Consider the following 17,280-nt stretch of genomic DNA (forward strand, 5'->3'; position numbering starts at 1 on the left):
AAGAATCTTTGCAATTAAGGGGAATAGAGATGCAGGGTTTTAGCTATGAGGGATATGCAGTCAAGCGAGGGCATTCTTTTTATTCTTTTAAGCCAGAGATAATTTGAGTATATTCTCATATTGGTGAGAAAGATCCACACCAATGGATCATGAGACATACATTTCACAGTGTCCTTTTTCAGGCTGGGCATTCCAATCAATTAAAAAAATAATAGGTGAAAGGGGATATACTAAAAAAGCTTTACGCTGCAATTATTTCCTTACTGGCAAGGATGTGGTTTCTTAGACATTTGCTTTCTTTATTGCAAATTGTCTGTGCCAGTTCTGTGCTTTTGTCTGGTGGGTTGGAAGTGTTTATATTCCTGTTTTGGATTCCATTTTTCCAAACATAAGAATTGGAGTTTTTCCACCAACTTTGCTGTTTGACCTTCAGTTCCTTTATGTATGTGTGGATGAGTTAGAGGGGAGTAAGAAAGTCAATGCATTGTGTGCTCAAACCTATCAGTCAGTCATATTATCTTCCCCCTTCTTGCTTAAGTGTAGAAAGTTCTTCTGCATCGTTTGAATTGATAAATGACCTTTTATACATATTTTCAAGCTGTCTTCACATTTCTGTTATTCCTTATTATACCTTTTGGCCTTTTGTGATTAGATCTATTTCTCAAAGTCACCTCATCTGCAGCCATCATGTGGAAGCATTCTTTATTATTTGACTAATGTTCACCTTTTCTTCCTAAACAAATATGAATTAATATATCTCTATATGAGATGAAAGCATCACTTTAGATAATGCTTCCTACCCACTTTTTTGGTTATATTCTTTTATTTCCAATTTGTATGTGTGTTTTTTTAGTTGATTTTATTTATTTATTTTTGAGAGAGATTCAGAGAGCAAGAGAGCACAAGCCTGGGGGGAGGGGCCGAGGGAGAAGAAGACTCCCTGCTGAGCAGGGAGCCCAATGCAGGACTCAATCCTAGGACCCTGGGATAGTGACCTGAGTTGAAGTCACACTTAACTGATAGAGCCACCCAGGCACCCCAATTTTTATGTTTTTTAAGGTAATCTCTACCCCAATGTGAGACTCACGCTCGCAGCCCCAAGATCGAGTCTACCAACTGAGCCAGCCAAGCTCCCCTGTTCCCAAGTCTTTAGCACTTTAATTCTTGAATCAGTGACCCACCTTGATGTCATGACTTTAATACCATTTAAACCTCTATAAAGTTAGTTTTAGGTTGTCATTGTGTTTCAAACAGTTGTTTGAGATAGCTCCATGCCTAACCTATTCCTACTCTCACTGCTATCCTTTGTTCCATAAGCTCTTAGCTTCTTTTAAAATTTACATTTCTATATTATGCACACACAAATATTAACACACTTTTATACAAATTCATGAATAGAATCCTATGCTCATTGTAAATGGTCTTTAACATGCTCAGGTGCAGTCTTTTTTTTTTTTTTTTTAATAGCTTGTGTTACTCAATAGCACCTGACAATCTTGTCTGCATCAACCGGTATAATGCTAATTCATTATTTCAGTGATTGCAGAATATTTCAGGATGTGGCTGTGTCATTTATACTTGGAGGATTTTTCATATTCCTTCTCACTAAGTTGCTATGTTATCAATTATACAAAAATATTTTGAGACTGAGTTAAAATGCTGATTCTCCACCAGGGGCAATTTTGTCCTTTAGGGGACATTGAGCGATGTCGAGACATTTTAGGCTGTCAGACTGGGGAGGTGTCGCTAGAGACCAGAGATGCTCTAAACATCCGACAAGGCCCAGGACAAACCCCACCTCAGAGAATTACCTGGGCCACAATATCAATAGTGCTGAGATGAGGAACCCTGAGGAAATAATGCATATCTATATTTTTAATACTTATAGTTGTTTTCCAATTATTTTCTCCAAACATTATAGCAGGTCACATTTATTTTTTTTCCTTTTTTTTAAAATTTAAATTCAATTAGCCAAGGTATAGTATATCATTGTTTTTGATAAAATGTCCAATGATTAATCAGTTCAGTATAACACCTTGTGCTCATCACATCACGTGTGCTCCTTAATGCCCATCACCCAGTTACCCCATCCCCCCACCCACCTCCCTTTCCACAACCCTCTATTTGTCTCCCTCTGTGATTTCTTCCCATTTGGGTTTCCCCCCACCACCACCCTTAATGTCCTCTGCACTATTCCTTATGTTCCACATATGAGTGACACCATATGATAATTGTCTCTCTGATTGAGTTATTTCACTTAGCATAATACCCTCCCATTCTATCCATGTCGATGCCGGTCACATTTCTGCAATGAAAATTGGACAGTACCACTTTACTATCTGTTTAAAAATTCCAATCCTAATCGATGTGACAACACTTTAAAATTTCTACAGGCTGCTGGGTGTGGAAGAGATTTCTTGTTGTTTTCGTAAATGATTAGTGAGTTGGAGCAAAATTCATATATTCTGACACCATTATGATTTGCCCATTATTATCATATACCATATATTATATGCTGATTTTCTATAACTGTCAGCATTTCAAATGATTTTTACAGATTATTGTTTCTCTCTCTCTCTCTTTTATTTTCCTTTTTTTTTTTTTTTTTGAGAGAGAGAGAGAGTTCTAGCAGGGAGGAGCAGAAGAAGAGGGAGAGAGAGAATCTTAAGCAGATTCCAAGCCCAGCACTGGGGCTTGATCTCATGACCCCAAGATCATGACCTGAGCCAAAATAAAGAGTCAGATGCTTGACCAACTGATCCATGCAGCCACCCCTACAGATTATTGTTTCTCTATTGAATTCTGTGGAGATACTATGGCCATAAGATGTTTTAAAGTCTATTACTTAATGAAGAACTTCTTCCTTCTCAGTTTCTTGCCTTAATTCAGATTGTTCTGCTTGTAGATTTATGTGGTTTTTTTTTTTTTTAATTTTGGGGATTTTTTTTTGTAATTTTAAGGAGTTTGGGGGATTTTTTGTTTTTTTTGTTTTTTTGTTTTTAATTTATTTTTTAATTTCTTTTTTTTTTAAAGATTTTATTTATTTATTTAACAGAGATAGAGACAGCCAGCGAGAGAGGGAACACAAGCAGGGGGAGTGGGAGAGGAAGAAGCAGGCCCATAACATAGGAGCCTGATATGGGGCTCGATCCCATAACACCGGGATCATGCCCTGAGCCGAAGGCAGAGGCTTAACTGCTGTGCCACCCAGGTGCCCCTTAATTTCTGTATAATTGACATGTGGTGTTATATCAGCTTCTGGTGTACAATATAGTGATTTGACAATTGTATGCATTACTCAGTGTTCATCATGATAAGTGTACCCTTAATCCCATTTATCTACTCCATCCCCACCCACCCTCTGCCAACTACCCGTTTGTTCTCTGTATTTGTCTGTTTGTTCATTTGTTGTATTTTAGATTGCACATATATGTGAGATCATATGGTATTTTTCTTTGATTTATTTCGCTTAGTACAATACCCACCAGTTCCATCCATGTTGTTGCAGATGGCAAGATCGCATTCTTTTTATAGCACAGTAATATTCTGTTGCATATATCTTTATTTATATCTCTATCAAAATCTATATCTATCTCTATATACCAGCTCTTCTTTACTCATTCCCCTATCGATGGAAATTTGCCCTGCTTCTGTATCTTGGCCATTGTAAACAATGCTGCAATAAATAAGGGGTACGTATAAATTTTCTAATCAGTGTTTTTGTCTTCTTTGTGTAAGTACCCAGTAGTGGAATTACTTGATCATGTTGTATTTCTCTTTTTAATTTTTGAGGAACCTCTGTACTGTATCCCAGAGGCTGCCCCAATTTGCATTCCCACCAGCAGGTGCACAAGGATTCCCTCCTCTCCACATCCTGACCAACACTTGTCATTTCTTGTCTTTTTATACTAGCCATTCTGACTGTTGTGAGGTGATAGTTTTATTCATTTGGAAGTCACATAAATGGAATTATTTTATTTCCTTCTCAGATCATTCACTGCACGCAGAAATGCAACTGATTTTTGAGGACTGGCTTCCTACTCAATGATTTTTCTGGAATAATCTACTAGTTCTATTACTGTTTTTGTGGTTTCATTAGGATTATCTACATATAAGATCACACTGTCTGCAGATATAAATTTATTTCTTCCTTTCCAGTTCGGATGCCTTTTATTTCTTTTTCTTTCTTTAATTGCTCCGGGTAGAACTTCCAGTGTTATGTTGAGTAGAAGTCAGGAAACCGGGCATCCTTGCCTTGTTCCTGATCATACAGGAAAATGTTCCTTGTATCCCCAGCGAGCACCATGTTTGCTGTGGGTTTTTCATAAATGGCTTTATGTTGAGATAGTTTTCCTCTATTCCTAGTTTTCAGTGTTTTTATCACATATTCCACATACAAATATAAACATTAATCCCTTGAGTGCAGAATATAAACAATAATGCACCTGCCAGGTTAGTAATGCATGATTGTGTCCTGCTCTTTCTCTTATTTTGGTAGTCACATCGATGACATGAAACTAGAGAATGATACACGGATTTCAGAATTTCTTCTTCTGGGATTTTCTGAGGAACCAGAATTGGAACCCTTCCTCTTTGGGCTGTTCCTGTCCATGTACCTGGTCACTGTACTTGGGAACCAGCTCATCATCCTGGCCATCAGCTCAGACTCCCACCTCCACACTCCCATGTACTTCTTCCTGGCCAACCTGTCCTTTGTAGACATCTGCATCACCTCCACCACCGTCCCCAAGATGCTGGTGAATACACAAACACAGAGAAAAGTCATAACTTATGAAAGCTGCATCATACAGATCTACTTTTTCTTACTTTTTATAGGTTTGGACAACTTCCTCCTGACTGTGATGGCTTATGACCGCTTTGTGGCCATCTGTCACCCCCTGCACTACACAGTCATCATGAACCCCCGGCTCTGTGGACTGCTGGTTCTGGTATCCTGGTTCATGAGCATCTTGCATTCTTTGTTACAAACCTTAATGGTGTTGCGGCTGTCCTTCTGTACAAAGGTGGAAATCCCCCACTTTTTCTGTGAAATTAATCAGATGATCCAGCTTGCCTGTTCTGATACCTTTCTTAATGACATGGTGGTATATTTTGCAGCTTTGATTCTGGGTGGTGCTCCCTTGTCTGGGGTCCTTTACTCTTACTCTAAGATAGTTTCCTCCAAATGCAGAATCTCATCAGAGGGGAAGTACAAAGCATTTTCCACCTGTGCATCTCACCTCTCAGTTGTCTCCTTATTTTATTGTACGAGCCTAGGAGTGTACCTTAGCTCTCCTACTACCCAGAGCTCCCACGCAAGTGCAGTGGCCTCAGTGATGTATGCAGTGGTCACCCCCATGCTGAACCCCTTCATCTAAAGCCTGAGGAACAAGGACATAAAGGGGACTGTAAATGTATTTTTCAGAGGGAAACCATAAAAGGGCCATTTTTCAACAAGTAACTGTGATTTCAGGCTTAGTGCCTAACAGCAAGAAATTATAATTCTTTGACTCTATCATGAAAGAAGCACTTAATCCCTTTATTTATATCCTGGAGTTTCAATTTTCTAAAGTTCAACTGCTTCATTGATTTCAAATATGTCCCTTTGTTAAACTTTCTGCTCCGGATAGCCAACAGTTTTTCCTTCTTATTTTATTTTTTTTTAATTTTCAAAGTTAGTCCCAACCTTGAATCAGAAACAGTTTGGAGATTCACATTTGCTTCATATACTGATGAATGGTATATAATGATTATCCTATATTTATTAACTGATTATTCCTATAATATGTATAGTTATCATTTTATTAAATAAACTGTATTTGGCCACTGAGGCCAAAATTTATAATTTTATTGTATAAGAAATTCTGAGATCACAGGTTTTCACTCTGTGCCTGCTATTCATTTCCATGTTACTACTTTAAACCCTCTTCTTGGTGATACAGATTTTAGTGTACTAGTTTGTCTTGTAGCTAGTCATGGGGTTTTATGATCCTCCTTAGGGTCCTGTTCTCATCAGCTCAGCATCCACAGTATCCCTGGCACAGAACAGTAAGAAGAAAATTGCTTATAAAAACACCCTCCAAGCATAATCTACAAAAAGACAAATTTGCATAAACCAAATGACTTAATAGGGGCTCAGTATCAGAGAAGAATCAAAATATGATGAAGTAAATGTTCCAATCATACAATATTTTATTGTGGAATATGTGTTTTCAATGATGTACATCTACTCACTAAAGTGTGGGATGTGTGGTGTCCATGTGTAAAGGGTTTTATTAATTCGAATGGAGAATTTAATGGCAGATTTTGGGTTATTTAATTGGATGATTTTGCGTTTCTTTTTGAAAAGTTCAAGCCCTGCCTAAATATTACCCCTTCCGTTGCCCAAAACTTAATATATCCTCCTTTAAAAATGCTGTCATAAATATTATAATGTGAAGGAGTGAACAATAAGTGTATTCACTCTGTCATTAATTCTTTATTCTTTATTCTTATACTCTAAACTCTCTTCAATCCTATGATCAAAGGATGACTCAGACAGGAGCTGGAATTCCTGTACAGTAATGCTCTGAGAATGGAAACTTGTGACTGAGGGTCCCACAAGTTATTCCTGCAAAAACATAGATTTTTTTCCAACCTCCACCAGTTACCTGGATGGGAATCTCAATGGTAGTCACTTTTTAGTACAGTTGTCTAAAATAAATGTGAATAACCAGACCACTATGAATACTCCTTTCAAATATCAGAAGAAATGTCAAAAATAAGAAGCAGGAGATTATTCTTAATATTCTCAGTTCTGTTTACATTAATTATTGTATCAGTCAGCTATTGCTGCATAACAAGCCATGCCAAAAGGAAACAATATAAGAGAATGCTTTTTTTTATTATTACATTGGAGTCTATGATGGAGAATTCTTCTTGTCTCAGCTGGTCTCCTCATGAGGTTGCTGTCAACTGTGGGTCAGCTGGAAATACTATGCTAATCTTGGCTGTGTTCTCACATTTCGGGTGTATTTTTAAAGATTTTATTTATTTATTTGAGTGAGAGAGTGCAGAGAGACAGCACGCCAGCATGAGTGTCAGAGGGAGAGAGGCACAAGGGAGAAGAAACCAGGCTCCCCACTGAGGAGGGAGTGAGAATTGGGGCTTGATCGCAGGACCCTGGGATCATGATCTGAAGCAAAGGCAGATGGTTAGCACACTGAGCCACATAGGCACCCCCTTTCTAGGTTTTATCCATTTCTTCTAGGTCGTCCAATATGTTGGAGTGAAATTGTTCATAGTGGTCTTCTATGATTCTTTGTATTTCTATTGTATTGGTTGTAAGTTACCATCTTTTGCTGATGATTTTATTTATTTCCATCTTCTGCAGTGCCTCCCCTTTTTGGTCTAACTAAAGGTTTGTCAATTTTGCTAAGCTTTTCAAATTATTGACTCTTAGCTTTGTTAATGTTTTCTATTGGCTTTCTGGTCTATGTATAAAGTTTGTATGCTCTAATATTTGGTATTTCTTTTCTTCTGCTGCTTTGGACTTAATTTGTTCTTGTTTTTCTAGGTCTTTAAATCATAAAATTAAGTTATTTACTTAAGGTTTTTAAATTTTTTCTTAATGTTGACATTCATTGTTATAAACTTCCCTCTTAGAGCTGTTTTTGCAACATCCCATATGTTTTGATAGGCTGTGTTTCCATTTTCTTTTGGCTCAAGATTTTTAAATTTCCTTTTTGGTTTGTTCTTTCATGCATCAGCCGTTCATGGCAGGCATGGTTTAATTCCCACATATTTGAATATCTCACATATCTGTGCCCTTTCTTTCATTGCAGCATTATTCACAATAGCCAAGACATGGAAATAGCCCAGTATCCATCAACAGACGAATTGATGATGATGGCATAACAATACAATGGAATTCAGCATTAAAAAATGAGGACATCTTTTCCTTTGCTAAAATGTATGGACTGCAATGGCGTTATGCAAAGTGAAACAGACAGACAGAAAAAGTCAAATACTTTATGATCTGACTTATATGTTAAATACAAAAATCTGAACTCATAGAAACAGAGAGTAGGTTGATATTTCCTGGTGGCTGGGGTTTGGGGAAATGAGAAGATGCTGGTGAAAACCTACAAACATACTAGCCTTCAGTTATATGATAAATGAGTTCTGGGAACTTAATGTACAACATGGTCATTATGCTTAAATCTATTGTGTTATATATTGAATGCTACTAACGGAGTACATAGTAAATGTTCTTAGAACAAAAAGAAATGGTAACTATGTGAAGTGATGGACGTATTCACTAAACTATTGTGATGATCACTTCACAATGTATATGCACATGAAATCACCAATCACAATTGTATATATCATTACCTTTCAATAAAGCTGTAAAACTGAGGGAAAATGTTCCTATGTCTCTTCTTCTACTTGCATTTCAAATAATGCCTCCTTCCAGCAGAACCCTCCCCATATAAAAATTTTAAAAAACTACCAGGATGAAAACTATTTTGAATATGTCATTGGGAAAGTCAATCAATAGGAAAACAGTATCTACATTAAGGATGCCATGAAGACGGCAGCTGTGATACAACAGTTCTTAGCTCCATCAATCAGTGAGTTACATACAAGGTCCCTGGTGTCTCTGAGGCATCTGGAAAAAAAAAATTATTTCTTTGATCTTTTCTTTTCATTTTTAGTACATTCAGTTAGCCACAATATACTACACCATTAGTTTTTGACATAGCGTTTAATGATTAATTAGTTCCTTAACACCCAGCGCTCATCACCACACGTGCCTTCCTTAATACCCATCACCTGGCTACCCCATCCCCCCACATCCCTCCCTTCTAAAGCCCTCGGTTTGTTTCTTAGAGTCCATAGTCTCTCATGGTTTGTCTCTCTCTCTGATCTCTCCCCCTTCAGTTTTCCCTCCCTTCCCCTGTCATCCTCCACACTATTCCTTATGTTTCACATATGAGTGAAACCATATGATAATTGTCTTTCTCTGCTTGACTTATTTCACTCACCATAATCCCATCTAGTTCCATCCATGTCGATGCAAATGGTAGGTATTCATCCTTTCTGATGGCTGAGTCATATTCCATTGTATATATACACTACATCTTTTTATCCATTTGCCTGTTGAAGGGCATCTTGACTCCTTCCACAGTCTGGCTACTGTGGACATTGCTGAATGAACATTGGGGTGCACGTGCCTCTTCTTTTCACCACATCTGTATCTTTGAGATACATACCTCATAGTGCAATTTCTGGGTCATAGGGTAGCTCTATTTTTAACTTTTTGAGGAAACTCCATATGGTTTTTCAAAGTGGCTGTACCAGCTTTCATTCCCACCAAGAGTGTGGCACAAAGTTTCCCCTTTCTCTACATTATCCCCAACATTTGTTGATTCCTGCCTTGTTAATTTTTCCATTCTAACTGGTATGAGGTGGTATCTTATTGTGGATTTGTTTTGAATTTCCCTGATAGCTAGTGATATTGATCATTTTTTCATGTGTCTTCTTTGGAGAAGTGTCTTTTCACGTCTTCTGTCTATTTTTTGACTGGATTATTTGTTTTTTGGGTGTTGAATTCGATATGTTCTTTATAGTTCTTGGATACCAGCCCTAATCTGTAATGTCATTTGCAAAAATCTCCCATTCTGTGGGTTGCTGCTTAGTTTTGTTGACTGTTTCCTTTGCTGTGCAGACGCTTTTTATCTTGATGAAGTTCCAAAAGTTCTGTTGCTTTTGCCTTTGGATACGTGTCTTGCAGGAAGTTGCTGCAGTCAAGGTCAAAGAGGTCACTGCCTGTGTTCTCCTCTAGGATTTTGATGGATTCTTGTCTTACAATGAGGTCTTTCATCCATTTTGAGTTTATCTTTGTGTATGGTATTAGAGAATGGTCCACTTTCATTCTTCTGCTTGTGGCTGTCCATTTTCCCAGCACCATTTATTGAAAAGACTGTCTTTTTTTCCATTGGATATTTTTTCCTTCTTTGTCAAAGATTAGTTGGCCATAGAGTTGAGGGTCCATTCTGGGCTCTCTATTCTGTTCCATTGATCTGTGTGGGTCTATGTGTCTGTTTTTGTTTCAAAACCATGTGTCCTCCTGATTATAGCTTTGTAATATAGCTTGAAATGAGGCAACATGATGTCCTTAGCTTTGTTTTTCTTTTTTAACATTCTTTTGGTGATTTGGGGTCATTTCTGGATCCATACAAAGTTTAGGATTGTTTGTTCCAACTCTTGGAAAAATGCCAATGGTACTGTTATAAGGATAGCATTGGAAGTGTAGAATGCTCTGGCCAGCACTGATATTTTAACAATGTTTATTCTTCTAATCCATGGGCATGAAATATTTTTCCAACTCTTCTTGTCTTCTTCAAATTCTTTCATAAGTGTTGTGTAGTTTCTAAGTACAGATCCTTTACTTCTTTGGTTAGGTTTATTCCTAGGTGTCTTATGGATTTTGGTGCTATTGTAAATGGAATTGATTCCTTAAATTCTCTTTCTACAGTTACATTGCTAACGTATAGAAAAGCAACTGATTTCTGTTCGTTGATTTTTTTTTTTATCCTGCCACATTGCTGAATTACTCTATGAGTTCTACTAATTTGGGGGTGGAGTCTTTTGGGATTTCCACATAAAGAATCATGTCATCTGTGAAGAGAGAGAGCGTTTGAATATTTCTTTGCCAATTTGAATGCTTTTATTTCTTTTGTTGTCTGATTCCTGAGGCCAGAGCTTCTAATAATATGTTGAACAATTATAGTGAGAGTGGACATCCCTGTTGTGTTCCGACCTTAAGAGAAAAACTCTCAGCTTTCCCCCATTGATAATGATATTCTCTGTGAGCTTTTCATAGATAGCTTTTATGATATTGAGGTATGTTCCCTCTATTCCTACGCTCTGAAGAGTTTTAATCAGGAAAGGATGTTGTATTTTGTCAAAAGTTTTTTCTGCACCAATTGAGAGGATCATACAGTTCTTGTCTTTTCTTTTGTTAATATGCTCTATTACATTGATTTGTAAATGTTGAACCACCTTGCATCCCAGGAATAAATCCCACCTGGTCATGATGGATAATCCTTTTAATGTACTGTTGGATCCTATTGGCTAGGATCCTCATGAGTATTTTGACATCTGTATTCATAGGGATATCAGTTTGTAATTCTCCTTTTTGATGGAGTCTTTATCTGGTTTTGGGATCAGAGTAATGCTGGCCTCATAGAACGAGGTTGGAAGTCTTCCTTCTGTTTCTATTTTTTGAAACAGTTTCAGTAGAACAGGTATTATTTCTTCTTTAAATGTTTGGTAGAAGCAATTGCAGTACTGGATATTTACCCCAAAGATACAGACGTAGTGAAGAGAAGGGCCATATTCACCCCAATGTTCATAGCAGCATTGTCCACAATAGCTAATTTGTGGAAGGAGCTGAGATGCCCTTCAACAGATGAATGGATTAAGAAGATGTAGTCTGTATATACAATGGAATGTTACTCAGCCATCAGAAAGAACAATTACCCAACATTTGCAGCAACATGGATGGGACTGGAGGAGATTATGCTAAGTGAAATAAGTCAAGCAGAGAAAGACAATTATCGTATGGTTTCACTCATTTATAGAACATAAGAAATAGCAGGGAGATCGGTAGGAGAAGGAAGGGTAGAATGAAGGGGGGTTAAACAGAAGGGAGATGAACCATGAAAGACCATAGACTCTGGGAAACAAACTGAGGGCTTCAGAGGGGAGAGGGGTGGGGGATTGGGATACATCGGTGATGGGTATTAAGGAGTGCACATATTGCATGGAGCACTGGGTGTTATACACAAACAATGACTCATGGAACACTACATCAAAAACTAATGATGTACTGTATGGTGATTAACATAACATAATAAAAAATTTAAAAAAATAAACGTTTGGTAGAATTCCCCTGGGAAGCCATCTGGCCCTGGACTCTTGTTTTTTTTGGGAGGTTTTTGATTACTGCTTCAATTTCCTTGCTGGTTATTGGTCTATTCAGATTGTCTTTTTCTTCCTACTTCAGTCTTGGTAGTTTATAAGTTTCCAGGAAGACATCCATTTTTTCCAGGTTGCTAAATTTGTTGGCATATATTAGTGGTAATAATTTCTAATTGTTTCTATCTTCTTTGTGTTAGTCATTTTCTCTTCCCTTTCATTCATGATTTTATTGATTTCAAGCCTTTCTCTTTTCTTTTGGATAAGTCTGGCCAGAGGTTTATTGATCTTTTTTGTTCTTTCAAAGAACCAATTTTTAATTTCATTGATCTGATTTTTAATTTCTGGTTTCTGTTTCATTGATCTCTGCTCTAATCTTTATTATTTCTCTTCTCCTGCTTGGTTCAGGTTTTATTTCCGTTTCTTTCGCCAGCTCCTTTAGGTGTAAGATTAGCTTATTTATTTGGAATTTTTCTACTTTTTTGAGTGAGGCTTGGATGGCTATGTATTTCCCCCTTAGAACCTCCTTTGCAGTATCCCATAGGATTTGGACAGATGTATTTTCATTCTCATTAGTTTATATGAATTGTTTAAGTTCATCTTTAATTTCCTGGTTGATCCAATCATTCTTTAGCAGGATGGTTTTTAGCCTGCAAGTGTTTGAATTCCTTACAATTTTTTTTTTCTTGTGGTTGAGTTCCAGTTTCAAAACATTGTGGGCTGATAACATGCAGGGAATAATTTCAGTCTTTTGATATCAGTTGAGACCTGATTTTTGACTCAGTATGTGGTCTATTCAGGAGGAAATTCCATGTGGACTTGAGAAAAAATAGTATTCTGTTGTTTTAGGTTGGAATGTTCTGTAAATATCTACAAAGTCCATCTGGTCCAATGTGTCATTCTAAGCTCTTGTTTCATGATCTTTTGCTTAGATGATTTGTCCTTTGCTGAGAGTGGGGTGTTAAGATCTATTACTATTAATGTATTATTTTCAATATGATTCTTTATTTTGGTTAACAGGTGGATTATGTAGTTGGCTGCTCCCATGTTGGGGGCACAGATATTTACAATTGTTAGATGTTCTTGTTGGATAGACCCTTTAAGTATGATATAGTGTCCCTCTACATCTCTTACTATAGTCTTTGCCTTAAAATCTAATTTGTCTGATGTGAGAATTGCTATCCCAGCTTTCTTTTGAGGTCTGTTGGGATGATAAATGGTCCTTCATCCCCTCACTTTCAACCTGTAGGTGTCTTTAGGTTCAAAATTAGTCTCTTGTAGACAGTATATTAATGAGTCATGTCTTTGTGTCCTATCTGCAACTCTGTGCTATTTCATGGGAGCATTTAGGCCATTCACTTTGAGAGTAACTATTGCAAGATATGCATTTAGTGCCATCATATTGCCTGTAAAGTCCCTGTTTCTATAGATTGTCTCTGTAAATTTCTGGTCTATGTGACTCTTGGGGTCTCTCTTCGCTTACAGAATCCCCTTTAATATTTCTTGCAGGGCTGGCTTAGTGGTCACATATTCTTTCAGTTTCTGCAGATTCTGGAAGCTCTTTATTTCTCCATCCATTCTGTTTCTCAGGCAACCCTGTTTGGGCGGAGTTACCCTGCCCCAATCAGGGGATGGCCTCATGGGAAACCAGTTTTTTGAGGTTTTGTTCTCTGATGGCTTTTAGCGCTTCTTCCGTGGGTCTGAGCAAAAATGGCTGCACCCAAACCAGAGCAGAGAATTCACAGTCTGTTCTCTTCACTAAACCCTCCTGGACAAAAAGTCTCCATTTCTGTATATGCCACTGAAAACTGCAGCTTCCCATGGTGCGTGCCCACAGGGACTCTCTTAGAGGTCGTCCCAGGTGCCCAGGCATGTCCCTGCTCTTTGTGGTTCTAAAGCCACAAGTGGCTGTGGGCTCACGCACCCACAGCACCTAGATCCTGTCTGTGTGCTACTCTAAAGCCCTTTCTCCACTGCTACTGCTCTGAGAGTTTTTGCCCAGTCCCCTGCGTAGGACGCTTTTGTGCTCTGATGTTATATCACTTTCCAGGAGCCGGCTTATGGAGGCTCCCTCCCCCTTCTGTTTATCTTCTGTTATCTCCTGGCAGATTAACAACTCCACCCTTCCTACCTCACAACAGGCAGTGTTTTTCTGCTTATAGAGATCCAGATGTATATTCTTACATCTCAGGATGACTTTGTGGGTGTTCAGAATGGTTTTGTAGATATCCAGCTAAATTCAGGGGACCGGTTGAAAAGGGTCCCCTACTCCTAACTCCAAAGTTGCTCATAATCCAACATAGCAAATACTTCAGATGTTGGCATTGAATTCCCCTCAAAATATGTTCACCATCTAGCTACCTGTTCACACTCACCTGAGTCTGATTAAACAATCCTCTTTCATCTTTTCTTAGACTAAGAATGGTGATCTATAGGCAAGGGGTGGGGAGGAAATATTTACCATTGGAGGAAAGCCTAACTCTCTGGAGTAGAATTTCCATAACTGCCCCATACACATAATTCAGTCTCACTGTCTTCTCTGAGATCATTCCACTGGTGAAGGTGGACATGGACATGAAAACTTTCAAACTGAAATTTACACCAGTGGTAGACTGTTTGCAGTGATGACCCCACATCCCTCTCTTTCTCTGTAGCCATGTCTTTGGCAGTGCGTGCAGCACCCTCCATCAGATGGTGGAGAATATTCTTCTATCTTGGATATGGGCTAGATTAGGGTATTTTATGTGCTGTGGCCAGTAGGATATGATGGGAGTGACAGTGGACCTTAGAGCCTTGGTGCATTTCTGCTGCTTTGTCTTGGAACTCTGTCTCCAAAAAGTGAATTAAGCTGGGTGGGCTGCCAGAGGAAGTGAGGACATGTGGAGCAGAGACCATTTGTCCAAGCCAAGGCCACCTAGGTCGGCCACAACTGCGAGCCAAAGCCAATTATATTAGAATGCCCTGTTGAGATCAGCAGAGCTCCCCAAGCTGACCCACAGCTGACTCAAAAATGTTGAAGAGTTCAACAGATACTAGAACAACTCATTATCATGCATTCCACTTTCTACTAAAGTCGTTATACCAAACCATTTGCTTTCAGGATAACTTGCTACGCAGCAACATTCATGATCATTCTGTTATTCAGGCTTATTTTGGATAACTCTAACAAAGTGACTCTAGGGGTGCCTGGGTGGTTCAGTCAGTTGAGCATCCAACTCTTTGATTCAGCTCAGGTCATGATCTCAGGGTTGTTGGATCAAGCCCCACCTTGTGGGGGTGGGGTCCACACTCAACAGGGAGTCTGTTTGAGATTCTCTTTCTCTCTCTCCCTCTGCCCCTCCACACCTGCCTTTGGTCTCTCTCTCTCTGTATGTCTTTATTTCTCTCTCTCTCTCAGGTAAATAAATAAATAAATAAATAAATAAATAAATAAATAAATAAATCTTAAATTAAAAAAAAAAGTAACTCAAATGAGTATCTGTGTCAGGTGCCAACTAGAGTTTGGAAAGGCATGAATTTTGGTGGAGATTAAAGTGTGACCCAGAGTCATGTAACTAGGCAGGAATTTATGCTCTCTGTGTCCTGCAGAGACATCTTGATTTTAGACCAATAAGCCCCATTTTCAGCTTTGACCTCCAGCACTGGAAGAGTATAATTTTTTTTTTTAAACCCTCAGTGTGGTAATTTGTCGTAGCAAAGACATTTTGCCAATAAAATTTTCTTTGAAGAATCTAATTTAAGCCTCTCAATTCATTCACTTAGCTTCCTTGGGTGAGGGCATTTTGTGTTGAAACCCTTCCTTAAGAAGAAGAATCTAAAGTCAGTTTGGAGATATTCAGCCCTAGGAGCTGGTACAGAGAAGTTCTCCTTGTATAAATGTCAATGTGGTTCTCTCTTTGAGGCCTCTGGGGTTAAGAGAGGTAATAAATTCATTGTGAACATTAAACCTATCTGTTCTACTCTAATTTTTTTTGTCTAAATGTCTACATTCCTAGGATTCCATGTGAATGCAAATGTTAATTCTATTCATTTCTTTACCCTCTAAGTTTCTCTCAAGCTTTCTTTCAACCAAATAGGTATATTGTAACGAGTTATACTGATGGTTCTGAGCCTTGTGCACGTACACCCATGCATGCGAGTGTGTTTCCTTGAAACAAAGATGTACATGAATACAAATACACTTACATCCCAAACCTTCACTCTTGAATATTCTTCATCCCACAGAGTATTTCCTCATCTTTCATTTTTCCTTTCAACATTCCATGAAGTTATATTTATGATTCCATATTGTGTTTAAAAGGAAATGAAGGCTGGAGGGATTACACCCTAACAATTGCATAACAAAGCAGTTAGAACTTATTGTGCACCTCAGGCATTCTATAGAAATGGAATCATGCAGTGATTTTTCAATGACCCTTTCAATTCCTAATGTTGTACACTTTAAATATGTAGAGTATTGCATGTGATAATGCTCCAATAAAATAAATAGAATTTAAAAATTCTATGGTGCATGACTCAGGGTCAGATCTGGAGCTCAGGTAGCTGGGTCACATCTATCATGGTGGGAGCGCTCTCGTCCAACTGTGAAAAAGCGAGGGTTCACATGTGGGTATTAAAATAATGGAATTAAATTAAGATAATTCACATTTGATAAAACTTCTTTTCTCATAAACTTGAAGATCAACCTACATACGTAAAAGGAGTTAAATATCATATATTGTTTGAAGACAGAAGAGCACTACAACCACACGCCTTATGGATGAGCCTTAGAAACACAATTTATGGATTCACACCTGACTAAGGACTCTTGAGGAGCCCTGCAGAGATCAGAACAACTCTCTACCCTGCAATCCCCTTCCATAATAAACACATTGTACAAGCCATTTTATTTTAGGGGGTTTTGTATGCAGCGATAACTAACTGATATAATAATCAAATCAGGCAGAACTGACAGCATTTGTAATAATCTAATTCTTTTTATCTAGGCATGTATTCTGATCATTGAGGGTAGCATTTGTGATTACTCTGTTCTTTAAGTTTAATTCATGTAAATGTATTAAAAATGACTCAATTGTGGCCCCTTTGAGGTAACATAGAAAGGTGGGAATGGCACGTATGTGTGCCCAAAACTTGTGACCTGAATAACAACCCGGACAGGAATCCAAGCTTGCTGGTGAGTCATCCTGTTATAATAAGGATCGTATATGGTGGATGATACTGATATTGTTCATTCACTGCCCCTTTAGAGGTTATGGCAAAATTTTGAAGGGTGGGAGATATTTTGTTTAGAGACATGGAAGGAATAATATTTGTATG

The 17,280-nt window shown here is 38.1% G+C and overlaps 1 pseudogene; it reads left to right on the plus strand.

Moving 5' to 3' along the window:
- The first annotated feature begins 819 nt into the window (after positions 1-819).
- Positions 820-5,438, plus strand: LOC123796694 (olfactory receptor-like protein OLF4; annotated as a pseudogene).
- Positions 5,439-17,280: the final 11,842 nt, after the last annotated feature.

This window comes from Ursus americanus, chromosome 14, assembly GCF_024610735.1.
Source record: "Ursus americanus isolate L20-20 chromosome 14, mUrsAme1.1.p, whole genome shotgun sequence".
NCBI lineage: Eukaryota > Metazoa > Chordata > Mammalia > Carnivora > Ursidae > Ursus > Ursus americanus.